At 47.9% G+C, this 16253-nt stretch overlaps 1 protein-coding gene and 1 long non-coding RNA gene across 4 annotated transcripts in view; one reads left to right on the top strand and one right to left on the bottom strand.

Annotated features, from left to right (window-relative positions):
* LOC116938683 (sodium channel protein type 2 subunit alpha) overlaps window positions 1-400 on the bottom strand; it is a 92089-nt gene extending 91689 nt beyond the window's left edge. Inside the window, exon 1 of one of the 2 annotated variants that reach the window (XM_076056996.1) lies at window positions 215-400. The gene's annotated coding sequence lies outside the window, so the exon portion shown is untranslated. The remainder of the gene's footprint in view (window positions 1-214) is intronic. The other variant, XM_076056993.1, reaches the window with a different exon arrangement.
* Window positions 401-885: 485 nt separating this feature from the next.
* The window catches only part of LOC116938686 (uncharacterized), a 30583-nt gene continuing 15215 nt past the window's right edge, over window positions 886-16253 (top strand). For both annotated transcript variants that reach the window (XR_004402307.2, XR_012931055.1), the window contains exon 1: window positions 886-1071. This is a non-coding gene — a long non-coding RNA (uncharacterized LOC116938686). The remainder of the gene's footprint in view (window positions 1072-16253) is intronic.

Here is a 16253-nt window from a genome sequence, read left to right as displayed (position 1 = left end):
TTTAGGGCTTAATGTAAACACCAACGATGGTAAAGCGCACTCACTCCACGTACACGCGGGCACCGGGTCTAGGGGATGCGCTTGGCGGCGTTTTCCAGAGGCGCGGGGGGCAGCTGGAATAGCGGGCGAGGAGGGCGGTGGGGATCCGTGCGGGCGATGCTCGCTCGGCGATAGCAACGCGCAAGGGCGATGACTAAAACGAGCACAGACCCACCTCTGGCAATGGGACGCAGCCGGGGCAGCTCTGGCGGAGGTCCGGCGTTTCCAGTGGCAAATTGTCGCGGTTCCTCCTGCCTGCCCCTACAGCTCTCAGCAGCAGGCGCGGCGCATCACCGGGCCACCGCCGTGTCCATTTGTAGCAAAATTCTTCTTTTCCTGTCGCGTCTCCTCCTCCTCCTCTTCCCCCCCACCACCACCAACACCACCACCACACACAGACAGCCGCCCCCCCCCCACACAAAAAAGAGACCCTCGGCACAAAGCAGCCCACGGACAGCGCCACGTTCACAAATCCTTGACGAGCGGAGGAGGAGAAGAAGGGGTGGAAGCTCCGAGCGGGCGAGAGCGGCAAGACCACACGATGCCTCTCCCCAGAAAATAAACGAAAGGTTAAAAAGAGGAAAATGTTGTACGGGAGAAAGCGCGGCTGCGTGAACGGACGTTGCTTTCCGAGAAGCGCTCCAGCAGCCCCCCCTTCGTCAAGCCGACACTGACTGCGCCTTGAGCCAATGGACGTCGCCAAAGGAACCCAGGCGCACGGGGGGGCTAACGCATGCGGGTGGCAGGGTGCGTCACGACGCACGCGATCCTTCTCGAAATTTCAGGCGCCAAATCAGACGCCGCTCGAGCGTTTTGCCGGAGCGAGAGACGACACCAACAACAACCTCACTGCCAACCCCCCCGCCCCTACCCAACACGTTTCGGGGACGCAAAACCCTGCGTCGCCGCCGCCGCCGCCGCTCTATGCGTCTTGGCCGCGACACCGCGAGACACCTGCAGCGAGACGCGAACCTGAGACGCCTCCGGCGGTAACGGGGAGCAGCAGCAGCAGCAGCGGCGTCGTCAATTCAGGTGCGAGCCGGAGAAGGGTTAAACGCAGGGGAGGGTGCTGACACGTCCGGCCGCTTAAAATGGTTTCGTTCTATCGGAAGACCTTGGTTGCAGGTACGCGCGCCGAGTCGACGCATCGTTGAGCCGCTCGATCGCACGGAGTCATCATCATCATCGGCAGTGTGTTAGCAGGTGGCTTGGAGGGGGGCAGGAGGGGGGGTGGATCTGCAGTGGTGGTGACGGACTCACGGTTTATGCTCGAGCCAGGCTTGGCACGGCCCTTCACGGGTGAATCACCTGTTGTTGGTGGTGGTGCCTCGCTTGGCAGAAAGTGTCGCTTTGACGTGGATGGCAACTCACTGCAAAACCTCCTCACCCGCCCCCTTTACTCGCGTGCGCTTCGACGGCAGGGCAACGCGATATCGCGGGCTGAAACAGCAAGCCCCAACCAAGGTCACAGCGGATAAATATGTATTATTTTTTTTTCCCTTGTCAGTCGAGGGCATTTGTTGATTTTAATCGGGACACGCGAGCGAGATCGCGCCGCGACATCCGAGCCGCGGACATCTCGGCGAGATTAACTTACAGGTGTGCGTGCGTGCGCGCTAGGGCACTCACTCGTCGTGTCTGAGCGTTGGGCTAGCGTTGCACCGACTTGTTTGCCCTGCCGAGGATCACCGCTAATTTGATTTCCGTGCAGGTGATTAAAGATTTCGAATTAAACCAGTGCAAACGGGCCGCCGGCTTTGCGCAGGCAAACCCGACAGTGCCTCCCCTCTTTCTCTGTGAGCGATCGTGTATTTGCTAAATCATCAAGTCCTGCTCGTCAGAAATAACAGCGTGACACAGTGACTCACCACGTATTTTGCTGTACGTCAGCCCCTGCAACTTCGCGCACGGCCACCTTACGCGTAGCTGCCTCGCTGAAATCCCAATTACTGGGATGTACCGCAGCATGTAGGTGACAAATCGTGATCAAGAACATTAATTTTGATGAAACTCCCGAACTCGCCGGCCTGCGAGGTGGCCAAAAGATGGAAGCACAGCGAAGCGTATCGGAGCTTCGAATGTTAACTTATCGTATGCGTTACGGGATATCTCAGGATTCCTCCGGGTTATTTCCGTATATATATAAAAACAACTGTCATGAATGGAATTGACCAAATGTTCCAATTAATGACTGAGCCTTTTGTGCGCAAAGGCCATCACTTGTCGAGTCTGTAACCATGGGTCATTGAGACACACAACGATGTGCAATGTGGTAGGTACCAACCACGGAGTGCTCAGCGAGATAAGATGTCCGCGAAGGCAAAGTCATTTTCTCTGGGTAGTAGAACAATAACAACAACAACAAACACCCCGCCTGCACGAGGCTGTGGCTGAGATTATAGATGAAGGGCACCGAACGCGCAGAGTCCACGCGTGCATGGCCCTAGCGCCCCCAAGCGGTGCAGAGATGAGACTACGATGGACGATACGCGAGGTACAGCATCAGAAACTGTATTCACGCTAACCAAGGCTACAAAATAAATAATCAATGTCTCCTTCATATACCTGTCTCTTCACGTAAAAAAATTAAGGTATTATATTCACGATCCGTCGGCCCCTCGGCCGTCTGGGAGTGTATAATTTTAGCAGGGTTGATTTAATACAAAACAAAAACATCTTGCCTGGTTTCGACATATAGTGTCGCATCAGCAGTCAGGCTTGCTTGAATCAATGGTGATGAACTGCCAGATGTAAATAATCAACGACCACCTCTTTAAGATATGCGTCCCTAGTTCTACTAAAAATTGTATAATGCATTACACGCAACATTCATTAGCGTGGTTGTGGAGAATACCAGACTACAGCTCGGTACAGTACCACACATTTATTTTCATGTAGCCATGCATCGCTACTGCTTGCAACCCCAGTGGAGCTGTCCGATCTCTGTAAGCGATTATCATTTTGTCCAAATGTTGATTTGTTTTAGGCCTTGGTTGATGAGATCTTGGGATGACTGTATCAATTTTAATTCAGTCAAATATCTCTTCGTAGTTTACAACGGCCAGAGGATCATGGTGGTAGATATTCATTGTTCTTTTCCAAATCCCCGATTGTGTTTGTGTTTAAAATGGTTGAGACATGTGTTCTAAATCAGGACTTCTCAGGTGGTTGTCAGGTCTCTTACATTTTCAATGATTCTGTTCCCAATGTCCTTGGTGAACACTTGCTATGGGTGTGATAGGGAGTTAATGACTCTGTAAATATTCAAATCAATTGTCTCTATTTAAAAAAATACAAATTAGTATGAGGTGTTTAATTTCTGATGTCCAGTAATACCATCAGGTCCAAGAGCTGTCCCTTGTCCTTATTTGGATAGATAAAGAAGGATGCACACTCTTGCCAATATTTCTTTTCACAGCCACATCCGAAGGTGTTTTCCAACAATTGGGTGAGAGCAATAATTACTGTACGAAAGCATAAATGGAGAAAATGTTAACCACATATTTCACGATGACGGTCATTATTAAAAAAACAATGAAAATGAAACTCAAAAAAATGACTGGATAATAAGGGCTCACGATATGTGAGCAAAAATAAACTCCGAGAAAAATAATCGCGCTAAGCAATTGAAGATATATATTAGTGGTCCAGCAGTTCCACTACTGGATGATTTCTTCTGCTTGAGGACGACCGCTTGTGTTGCGATCGAAACGTCGTGATATATTATTTTTTGTTGTATTTTATTTTTCTACCTACGTGACTTTACCGAAAGAACCAAAGAGTATATATATTGGAGTTACACACCTGGAAATAAAAACTATTGTACATATACCTGATGATGATTGCTTGTGTTGCAGTCGAAACGTCGTGAGAATTTTATTGTTTTATATATTTTTTTATTTTATTGTTTCCCTTCTACGTGACTTTACCGAAAGAACCAAGAATATACCTGGAGCAGTTAAATTCAAGGCAGCCTGAGGTCAATATAATGAAGTAACGAGGCCGATGAACACAGCTAGGTTGCAGTGCTTTTGGAAATGTACGAATAGTGGATGGAAACATGGCAATTTGACGAAAGTGGAAAGTTTTATAACCATTGTATATACGGTACATATATATGACCTGCTGTGACGTGAACTAGAAAAAAAGGACACTGGCAGAAAATAGAACAATAGCTGAGAAAAGCGTGCAAAGAATTGCGGAGGTAAACGCATGACATTAGACTGAAAAACAGAACGATGAACACATGACTTGAAGAACAAGTTAGAGACACGATATATCTAGGGGACCCTTATCTGTGTCAATATTGTATCAAAATGATGGAAAAAGAATCGGCTTTACCCTAAACGGCAATTATTTTTTGTTAAATAATAGAGACAACGGTGTTGAGAGCGATAAGAAGGACGAGTGCCCTTTGGCCGGACGCGTGCGTAAGAATGAACGGGAAGGGGCAAAGGTCAGGGGTCAAAGACTAACGGAGGAGTGGCAACCAAAGTGGTGAAAACGTCCAAGAGGGCACCCACCGTGGAAGAGCGATTAAATCAGCTCACATGCCCGTGCTCAATAGGTGAGCGAACAAAACTTTACAAACGAGACAGAGACGATACACGATTTAAACGAGTCGCGCCACGTAAGACAAACAATCCATCACAAGTCTATGTATCTTTGTACTGTACGTTGAACTTATTTCCCACCGTACGAAGCCAACCGTGCTAATCGGAGGTTGCGGAATCACGGACTTAGTGTGCGTACGACTCTGATTAGTCAGTGCGCGGCAGCAAACCTAAGGCACCAGCGGCAGGTCTCATTCACCGGCTGGTACATTTACCCTCGTTTCATCTTATAATTAAGGGGGGGTAATGTAGACCCCGGAATCGCTTGCTCACGCCATTTCTGACCAAAGGGCGTCCACTTGCGGGAGCTCGAGAGAGGCTGTTGCCGCATTGGAACAACTCTCGCTCGCTGACCGGACGTGTTTGGGGAAGAAGCGGACTCTGTCCAGACGCCACCGGTCGATCGACAATTACTGTGCACTGTATAACATCAAAGCAGCAGTCTGCTGAATGCGAGAGTTCAATTAAATCAAGTGTGGTGGGGGGGGGGAGTACGGCCAACTGCTTCGTGAAACCCAAGTTGAGGGTGAGAAATTATACACTCGTGGCGAAGTGCACGGGCAGGTGAGAAGCAAACCCAATGATTGTCATCCCCATGACCCAAACGACACCACTCTCATGAAGATGATTACCATTATTATCACCCATGGTCATTAATCCATTGCGAGATGTAAGCCTCCCCAAGACATATCTTACGATCACACTGAACAACACGTGATGTAACCATGATGATGATGATTTATAAATAAACCAACAGCCACGGGTCAACGTCAGCTATTCTTAATCGGGTAAATGTAAACCTTTAAGAGATAAATACGGATACGGAACAGTGGAGTAGTGTTGTTGTCATGGGCTTTCATACAAGGAATTTTAACTAAACTATTTTTTTTATTTTACTTGGTAAGGCCCACTGAGATATATAGCTATTTTTCAGAAGCGACCTGGTCACAAATGATAGCTTAACGAAGTGGCTTATAATGTGAACATTTATAACAGCCAAATACTCTAAACGCACGTTTCTAAATGTGGAGGGAAAAGCCGCAGGACCCGGAGAAAAATCCACGCGCCCACGGGGAGAGAGACACTGCAAACTCCAAATATACAGCAGCAGCAGGTGTCAGGGTCGGGATCGAACCCCCGACCTCCTGGGCACCAAGCGAGGTAGTTAACATCTCCTAGCCACCGTGGCGCCCCTGTCGTGCATTTTAAATTAAGTAGCCACCCAGCTGTTCAATCCTCCACCTCCAGCCCACCTGGGACTGGAGGGGCTAATTGCACCACCCCCCCCCCCCCGTACTCTCTGCATCCGCAGAAGAAGAAGAAGAAGAGTGAACGAGCCGCATGCTGGCACGGTGGGGCCGGGGGGGAGTGGAGGGGAGAGGAGGACGCGAATGATGGAGCGTTGACGAGGTTGTGAACTTCGTGTGAATGCGGGGGCACTGGTCGCGCTAAGCACATTACGTAACCGGACACATTCATCCGAATTTTCTCCCTCCGGTTTATCGCGTTCCGGATCTACAGGGGCGTTTTTTGTGATTTGTGGAAATGGCCAGAGGGGAATCGCCACGCAGCACGCGGCGACCGACAACGCGTGTCATGCCAGATCCCGCGATCTCACGACATCAACAGGGACCGACTCATTGTGGGCTTAGCTCTCCGATGTGTGATTTGACATTAAGTCCGACGTTTCGCTCCAGTTTCCTGGAAGCTTTCTTCTTCGGCTCCTGTAGATTATTTAGTTCCTGAAGCTCCCATCACCCAGAGCGAAACGTCGGACACCACCTCGTCGGACAATACCGAAAAACACGCGGTAAAAGTGCTTATACAGAAGAGCTTATACAACACGACCGCGGATTGCTGCGCATGAGTAGTACGGCATAATTGTGAGCTTCTCTGGAAACGCCTCCTGTAATCATAATTCATCTTCATCGTGAGCATCGTCATCAGCGAAAATCAAAGTACCCTCACTCGCAAATGAGCGTTTGTACAAAGTTAATCTGGTGTCATCAAGTGCCAAGCCAGCGGTGTTGAACTCCGCGTTCCAGGATCCAGTCTGTGCACAACGAGACCGCCCCGGCGGGTGACTGCATTTGATCCATTTCGGAGAGATCATGGGGTCGGAGTTGACGCTGGATGAGGGGGAAGCTCGTAACGTCAACGCGATTGAGAAGCTCTGTGCTGCTCCATCAACGAAAGTATATCCAGGCGACGACCGTTAACCATGATCTTAATCGCATTAGCGCGGCTATGTACGGGCGTATAGAAGTGTACGGTTACACGTGTACGCCTACACACACCTTCAAAAACTACGCACACACACGTGCATATAATAGCCTACACAATAACGTGTACACGAACAGCCCTTGTCTCAATCCACTGCTGGATGAGTGCCTCCCAACGCCGTGAGGGACGGGAAGGTGAGGCAGTTATGTGACTATACTTCACCACACTGGTCAATGCGGATTTAAGTCACAAATAGCAAATGCATCAAATTTTGATATAAAGCTTTCGTGACTGCAGGGATTCATATTCTTGGTTCTTTCGGTAAAGTCACGTAGAAGGGAAATAAAATAATAAAAATATTTTATATATTAAATATATAAAAATATATTTAGATAAAAAAATATCGTTTCATATTTTTATTATTTTATTGTTTCCCTTCTACGTGACTTTACCGAAAGAACCAAGAATATAGCAAATGCATCGTCACCTTATTTTCAACATACCACAAAAGTGAGTATTGCATACACACAGGCCGAAAATAACCTTACCAGCAGCACCCCTTCATCATCAGCGCTGCACGCAATGCCTGAAACAAACGTAAGCTAACCTTTTAATCAAGCGGCATTTTCGGGAGTACAGAGGGAGGGGAAGACGTAATGCGATTTAAAAGGACGCACTGTGATGACTCTGATATCGAGTGGCTGCGCAACCATTGTCTAGCCGGACTGCACGCATTGCTGATGAGACTCGGACAAATGGAAACCAACACGACGACGGTGTTTCCTGCCTAAATTCTGCGAACAAAAAATAAAAAAAACACGCGGGTTCGCGAGGCTCGTGCTTAGCCCAATTGACTAAAATGCTGCTTCATTGAAATACCACGTGGCGAGACAGAATCTTGGTGAGCGGGAGTTGATGAACTTTAGCTTACAACTTAGGGCATTTGCAATGCGGCGCCTTGAGCACTTGCACGCATTGGGCTGAATTAATGTTTTTTTTTTATATATAGAGCCGGGGTTACTGTTGTGGACACCCCTCAGTTGGCACGGATCAATATTGAAATGTCGGAACGTTCATTGACAGCTGGACCGACAGCCCGCGGGTTGAGCGCGTCTGGCACGGATAACTGAGCCCACACTCTGGGAAACTACGACAGTGGGAACAACTCCTTTATTTGAAAGACGATAAGAGTCCAACACAGATAGCCAATGGGGCAAGGGATAGAGAGGCGTGGAGTGGGGGAGTAGTCGCGTGACGTTTTGAACCCGAGTTCGAATCCGGATTTCAGCCGTCCATGTCTACGCTGCAGAATTTGTTGAACAAACCTGACTCTATAATAATAGGTATTACCCTTTCTGGCAATAAAACAGGTGTTAATATGTGAAAACGCCAAATAGAAACATTTGCAAGGAATCATGTCTGCATTAACCACACGTACTTGTGGTGAACGTGAAAATAAAAAAAAACATGATCTGGTAATATATGCATTGCCTTTTAAACTGACTCTTGCAAGAATCAGCTCCCTTAAACAAATGCTGACGGATATTGGCCGGGAAAGCCAGTAGGCCGATGGACTAAAACATTACGTGAAGTTATATGTGGAGATGTAGACCGGAGTTCAACTTACAATTTATTTGTACCCACACAGCTTTGCAACAACGAGTTCATGAGTCTTTTTTTTAATGAAAGCGGATTTCTCCGAGTGGAGCGAGTTGATTGTCTCAACCTGCTCACCAGTGACTGCGCATCCAATATCACGTTACAGTGTATTAGTTTTATTCCATTCAGTATCGTCTCCCATATCCGAGGAATAAAACAAAATTGTACGCACCACGAGTTTGTTTCAATTGTTCGAGCAGGGCACGAGGGAAAGTGCAGCGTCCCTCGTATGGGCTAACATGCAATTGAAGATACGCCACACACCGTTCAGTGAGACCACCGACCAGGGCCGTTCTCTAACACGGGGTGATGCACTGCTCTCTGCAACAGCTCCTAATTGTAATTTACGCGTCTCACGACAACGTTACGCTGACAGTGGGGAACTTCGCAGCCAGTGTACCTGCACTTATCTCACAAGGTCCGGTTTGTTTAAATCCTTTTGGGTTCCGTCTTTATCGAGATGTATCTCCCGCTTGGTTCATGAGCGACGTCTTAAGTGAGATTTGCAGAAACGTCAGGTACACCCATCGACGTTTTCCTGCTCTATTTGAGCTCTGAGCAGTGCCCGTAAGTGAGGAGGCAATTCTGCATTCCCATGGCAGGGAGCAAATACAATGTCGGGTCTTTGAGGTCGACTTCACAGCAGATAGCGCACTTCGGTAATGAATTCAGGCTTAAATCATCATCCAGCTAATCATTGTATGGCGCGGTTGTGCATTCATTGGCCAATATACTTGAATTGAAAGCTCCTTACGATGCTCGTGTCAATGTCCGTTTTGTGAGTAGGTGAGTCACGGGTGGAACTAAACTCACTGAGAAAAAGTAACAATTCAGGTCCATCGACCAGTGGCGCAGTCGGGCGCACTGAGCTATGTATACACCCGGCGACCTAAGTTCCACTCCGGGCCACGGCTACCATCCGTGGTCAAGAATATCTTGAACCGGTCCTGGACACCGCCTTAATTAAGCCACGCTATCCAGAGTGGTGAAGTATAGTCAAGCATCCCTCATGATTGACACAACGTGCGGAGACCGTCATTGACAAAGAGCTGTGCGCCGTGATATCAGTACTGTACGGCATAGCATCAATGACAGTTTACGTGACAATCAGCAGCGCAGACTTCTTCGGGCTTCGGAGTGAGAGAGGAGCGATGTTTACTGGAAGCCTCTCCTACGTAAAGGTCTAAGAGGCTTCCCCGAGCTCACACAGCCTCAATTAATGACGTGACCACGTTTGGCTGCCTAAGTAATCAATTAATCGCCTGACACAGGGTGTGCACAGGTTCGGATTGATCAGGCCGGTATAGATAGCGTCCCGTTGGTGTGTCACCCCTTTGCCGATCCACTGCTGAACGAAGGCCACCCCGCACCGTGTTGGTCACCCGGATTGTTTGACCATACTTCACCGCCCTGGTGAGCGCGGGTTGACAGGGGGACGGGGCAGGACAGGTGCAAGACAACACTCGCCACGGATGTGAGCCGTGGCTGGGAATCGAACTCAAGGAATTCAGAGCGCAGCGTGCTAACCACTGCGCCACCGCTCGCCACAAGCGTGCGTACGAATTGTTAATCTATCGTGCTCGCTGATGGTCAGCGTACTGTGCTATACACCAGCGCCCTGCGTTGTATTCCTGGTCGCGCCGAGTTATATTTGAAGAGTTTCCAAGTCTCCCATTCATCCCCTCGCCGCCATCCCCACAGCCCTTCACCAAACTGCACTGATCAGAGTAGTGAAGTATGGTCAAGTAACCCCCCGAAAACTGAGAGCATGGCGAGCCCTTCATCCAGCAGTGGATTGACAGAGAGCTGTATTTTATTACATCCCTGCATACGCTCACGCAGCGCATGCTGATTATATTTAAACACACAAGTCGGCACAGTTGTGTTTTATTATTCACAAGTAAACACAAACCCACCGGTCATTAAAGGTGTATCACATGAGATGAATGTGAGTCACTTGTAAAATATGAACTTAACACGCGTGTTTTTGCCGCTAATATTATTATCCATAGTTGATTAGGTAACGCAGCAATTATCTGGCCAAATTTGTGTCGTTAAGACCCCCCACCACCCGACACAGCGAAGTTGTCACCTTTACAAGGGTTTAACAGCGCGCCAGATGTTATTGTTTCAGGTCACTCACCGGTGAGTTGAAGTTCGATATTCTCACGACCCAATTTAGCGATTAGATATTCCGATTATCTTACTGATAATAATCGGTCCTGAGAATTAAGAAAATTGTTGTGCAACTCACCGGTAAGTGAGCTGAAACAATAACAATTGACGCGTTCTTAAACTCTTTCACAGATGACACTTTCATTTGTTTGGTTGTGTCGAGTGGTGGAGGGTATTGACGACACAACTTTAGCCAGATCGTTACTTGGCTTTACCATAAATCAAACCGTGAATCGAATTGAATGTCCTGAGTTAAACCGGTGTCCACACGAAACACGCATTGAGCAATTTAAGTGACAGCTGAGCGATTAATTTTTACTCGTTACATTAAGCATCGTCGCCGCCGACAGCACGGTTATCGTTGAGTTAAACTTAAAACGTGCGACACAAAAACATGATGCAGAGCGATGCAAAATACTAACCCTACCCCGTGTGTTCAGAAGACCTTGAGGGCAGATTCTCATCGTCCTATCACGGACTCGCCATGGGGCTGCCAGCTCGCTGGGCCGAGAGAGGCTGAGAGCCAGGGAAGGGCGAGCGGGGCGAGAGCGAGAGCGAGAGAACTGGTAGGGAAGTGGTGAGGGGCAGGGTGGCTGAGTGTGCGCGGGGAGGGGACTGCTCTGCTCCGACACCAGCACTTACCATGTGCCTCGCGTAACCCTAATACTGGTAGCTGACCACGTGTCTAATTACAGCTCAAAACCCGAGCGGCGCTCGAACCCTAGCACGAACACCGACCCCACTACAGACCAGCGCATATATTTACAAACCTAGATTTTGAATGCAGATTTCATTTTTGTCCCCTTGCATAAGTGGATGACATCATGGGACCTCCTTTGCCAGTGCCAAAACATGAGAATAGGTTTTCCCTATTTGTTGCCTGAAAAAAGGGGAAAACCTATTCTCATAAGTGGATTATTTTTTTCTTAACTCCAAATGGAAACGTCAGCATTGCTCCAGCCGTATTGCGCCTTTCCCAATGCATAACTCTATCTCTACAGCTCTAACGCCAGCCCCTTAACACCGCATGCAGTGTCGGTTCGGTGTTGGTTGCAATGGTTTCGTGACACACGTTAGATGTTGTGTTGGTTTCACCTGTCCTGTGACCCCACAAGCTATGAGGCTGAAGTCAAACGAATGCACTGCAGATTGCAGGGACGTGCCACCGACGGCCCGCGGTGTGGCGTTGACCTGCCCGTGAGCACCGGGGCGTACGCGGACACTCGGTGAACAACTCGGTGGACTGTTCATCGCGAACAGGCTACGACGTGGCCACGTTCACAAACGCGGGAGACCGCGAGGAGCCGGGGACATTCCCTATGTGGCCCGCGCTCAAAAAACGGTTGCAAGCTGCTTGGTGCAGTATCCGGGTAAAAGCGGGGGCTCCATTTCTCATTGAATGTTCTCCGGGTCGCTGGTAGACTACAGCCGGCATGTGACGAGTAGTCACAGCGAGAGGTGTCACGTGCCGGATGGGATTTTCTTTTTGGACAGACCAAGCTGAAATGAAGGTAGAAATGTATTCCTGTATGAGATTCACTCGGGTTATCAGTTATCCTGGGTTTTCGAAGGATCGTACTCCTTGAGAGGTAGCTACAGTGAGGGAAAAAAGTATTTGATCCCCTGCTGATTTTGTACGTTTCCCCACTGACAAAGAAATGATCAGTCTATAATTTTAATGGTAGGTTTATTTGAACAGTGAGAGACAGAATAACAACAAAAAAATCCAGAAAAACGCATGTCAAAAATGTTATAAATTGGTTTGCATTTTAATGAGGGAAATAAGTATTTGACCCCTCTGCAAAACATGACTTAGTACTTGGCGGCAAAACCCTTGTTGGCAATCACAGAGGTCAGACGTTTCTTGTAGTTGGCCACCAGGTTTGCACACATCTCAGGAGGGATTTTGTCCCACTCCTCTTTGCAGATCTTCTCCAAGTCATTAAGGTTTCGAGGCTGACGTTTGGCAACTCGAACCTTCAGCTCCCTCCACAGATTTTCTATGGGATTAAGGTCTGGAGACTGGCTAGGCCACTCCAGGACCTTAATGTGCTTCTTCTTGAGCCACTCCTTTGTTGCCTTGGCCGTGTGTTTTGGGCCATTGTCATGCTGGAATACACATCCACGACCCATTTTTAATGCCCTGGCTGAGGGAAGGAGGTTCTCACCCAAGATTTGACGGTACATGGCCACGTCCATCGTCCCTTTGATGCGGTGAAGTTGTCCTGTCCCCTTAGCAGAAAATCACCCCCAAAGCATAATGTTTCCACCTCCATGTTTGACGGTGGTTATGGTGTTCTTGGGGTCATAGGCAGCATTCCTCCTCCTCCAAACACGGCGAGTTGAGTTGATGCCAAAGAGCTCCATTTTGGTCTCATCTGACCACAACACTTTCACCCAGTTGTCCTCTGAATCATTCATTCAGATGTTCATTGGCAAACTTCAGACGGGCATGTATATGTGCTTTCTTGAGCAGGGGGACCTTGCGGGCGCTGCAGGATTTCAGTCCTTCACGGCGTAGTGTGTTACCAATTGTTTTCTTGGTGACTATGGTCCCAGCTGCCTTGAGATCATTGACAAGATCCTCCCGTGTAGTTCTGGGCTGATTCCTCACCGTTCTCATGACCATTGCACCTCCACGAGGTGAGATCTTGCATGGAGCCCCAGGCCGAGGGAGATTGACAGTTCTTTTGTGTTTCTTCCATTTGTGAATAATCGCACCGACTGTTGTCACCTTCTCACCAAGCTGCTTGGCAATGGTCTTGTAGCCCATTCCAGCCTTGTGTAGGTCTACAACCTTGTCCCTGACATCCTTGGAGAGCTCTTTGGTCTTGGCCATGGTGGAGAGTTTGGAATCTGATTGATTGATTGCTTCTGTGGACAGGTGTCTTTTATACAGGTAACAAGCTGAGATTAGGAGCACTCCATTTAAGAGTGTGCTCCTAATCTCAGCTCGTTACCTGTATAAAAGACACCTGGGAGCCAGAAATATTTCTGATTGAGAGGGGGTCAAATACTTATTTCCCTCATTAAAATGCAAATCAATTTATAACATTATTGACATGCGTTTTTCTGGATTTTGTTGTTATTCTGTCTCTCACTGTTCAAATAAACCTACCATTAAAATTATAGACTGATAATTTCTTTGTCAGTGGGCAAACGTACAAAATCAGCAGGGGATCAAATACTTTTTTCCCTCACTGTAGCTACCATCCTGGAAAATGTGTCAAGTCTTCCACAGTCAACAGTTATGTAATAATACGCTGCTCGCAACAACGATTGTACGAGTTGACCTCTCTTATGGTCTTGTGAGAGGTTCTTCTTCTCGTGCGTTCCATGTTTTTGAATCCCAGGGAAGGGGGCGACCCCAACAGTCACGCACTGGTCACCCAGCCTCCATTACAGAAACAGGATATTCCTGGATAAGCGCGTTAAAAATGCATGGAACCAAATGATCAGAATTAAATCTTTGTCAACCGTGCACAGTCACTCACACCCTATGCCCATGAATTACAGGTGTGCGGGATGTTTTCCACCACCATATCCATTCCTCTAAGACGGGGGTGGGGAACCTTTTTCCTGGCTGAAGTTCAAATATCACTTTCAAATAATATTGGCAGGGTACACATTAACACACACCACGGTAACTTGCGGCACTAGAAAATACCCTTTCATTGGCACAAAGATTGGCAACACAGCATTGCTATGTCAAATAGATGCCCCTCTAGTACCCGATTAGATACCAGATGAATGAGTGACGGATGAATGTCGTATGACGGCCGTTTCAAAGTGCTAGGCCTCATGTGGCCATGGGCCGTGTGAAATTAACAGGCCTTAGTTTCGCAACCTCTGATTGTTCTATGAGATACACAGAAACCTCTGTACTGCCCTTTTTAGAGAAGCAGGATAATACAATATCGTATTTGGCTTAAAAACCATGAAGCACTTTCAGTTTATGTTTTCCTGGTAAATTACTCCAGCTCTGGAGGAGGAGTTAACGGATCACTCAAGAGTGTCATAGGTGATATTCACAATTAGCTGAGCCGGGCGGTGGCCACGATATGTCAGCACACAAAAGTGGTTTGCTGACCTGTATTTTGACCTTTTACGCTTTGCACGCATGTCCCATTGTCTCCGGGTACTGGGATCTGCCTCCCTCAATTAAAACAACTCAAGAAATGTCGCCAAACATCCCAATGCAGGACCTGCCTGAAAATTGAGTCTCGAGACTCGGCGAGGCTTTCCTGGCTGAACGGACCTAACTGTCTGATAGCTCATGTAGAACAGTGCCACACGCAGCGTTTCCCATGGCTTATTTTACCACACTTAATAATTAATCGCAATGATCAACACAAATCGTGAAGCAAAGTGATTGCTCCAGATATGTTCCCCTGCAGCTGAGCTCATACGAATGAGGATGACATTGGAGAGCGGTGTAATTATTTCCAGGAACTTGAGGAGTTAAGTGCCGGTCGTTGGTGTAACACAACGCCCCACGGGTAAAGGTGTCTCCATCAGAATTTAATTTCAATTTGATTATAAGCACCGCAACTGAAGGGACATTCCTCCTCCGTAGCTATGACACTGCAAAGGCGCCAGGTGATGCGGAGATGCTGGACCATTGCGGAAAGCTGAGGTGAATGCGCATGAGGAAGAGCCGCTATGAAGACGAAGGGGAAAGGTGCATCTCTGAAATCGATTGCCCATGCGGGTGGATATAAAAATTAGTCTTGAAAATTACACGCAAATATTGTACCGTACATTTGTCAATCTACTGCCAGATGACGGCCTCCCCAGTCCTTATCAGTGAATCTGTGATTTTGTTTTAACCATTTCCAACTTTATTTTTCCAATAAAAATCTTCTGCCGTAGCTGTGAAAACTATTGTTACAAGTGGAGTCATTTTTCCGTACTCGCTCTTGGAAACCCGATTTACGATCGCTTCAAATGCCTCGGGAGGCTGCTGTGGACCGGCCTCGCATCAAAACTGCGAGTTGTGCCGTGATCTGTTTAAACTTTCCCCATGCCTTCATGGCCATTGGTGAGGCACGGCTTCGAGACTGATGGCTTTCTCTGTCGACGGCGCTGTGCACAGAGCGGCACTCACACTCCCAGCACATCAGAGCTCAAGTGAAGATTTGTCTCTGCTCAAACGAGAAACGGGGAAGGCACTCATCTCCTTTGGTGAGAGTGCCGAGCCAGTGGTGGAAATTCCACGTTCCCAGAGGCTGATCCTTCCACAACCAATATTGACTTCTCACAGGGTGGTACATATTTTTGTCTACCCAACTTGGAAAAGTGCATGCACATTAAATTTGGTTTTTCATTTAATTTGGTTACATTCTAGCTCTGAGAATCTAAAATTGTTGGTTCGACTGCTGTTACGATGAATGTATTTCTGGAACAGGGTATAAGTGAATGTGTGCCCCCAATGTGCAAATAGCAAAAGATCACCTCATTTGATCTCATAAGTACCCCGATGGCTCTTTCCGCCAGCCATTCTCAAACGCGCAGGGTGATGCACTGTGCCCTGTGACAATTCCG

This window comes from Petromyzon marinus, chromosome 4 (assembly GCF_048934315.1).
Source record: "Petromyzon marinus isolate PM22_M1 ecotype Great Lakes invasive population chromosome 4, UKy_Petmar_22M1.pri1.0, whole genome shotgun sequence".
Classification (NCBI taxonomy): domain Eukaryota; kingdom Metazoa; phylum Chordata; class Hyperoartia; order Petromyzontiformes; family Petromyzontidae; genus Petromyzon; species Petromyzon marinus.
Note: the sequence above shows the minus strand (reverse complement) of the source record. Positions and strands in the feature narration are given on the sequence as shown.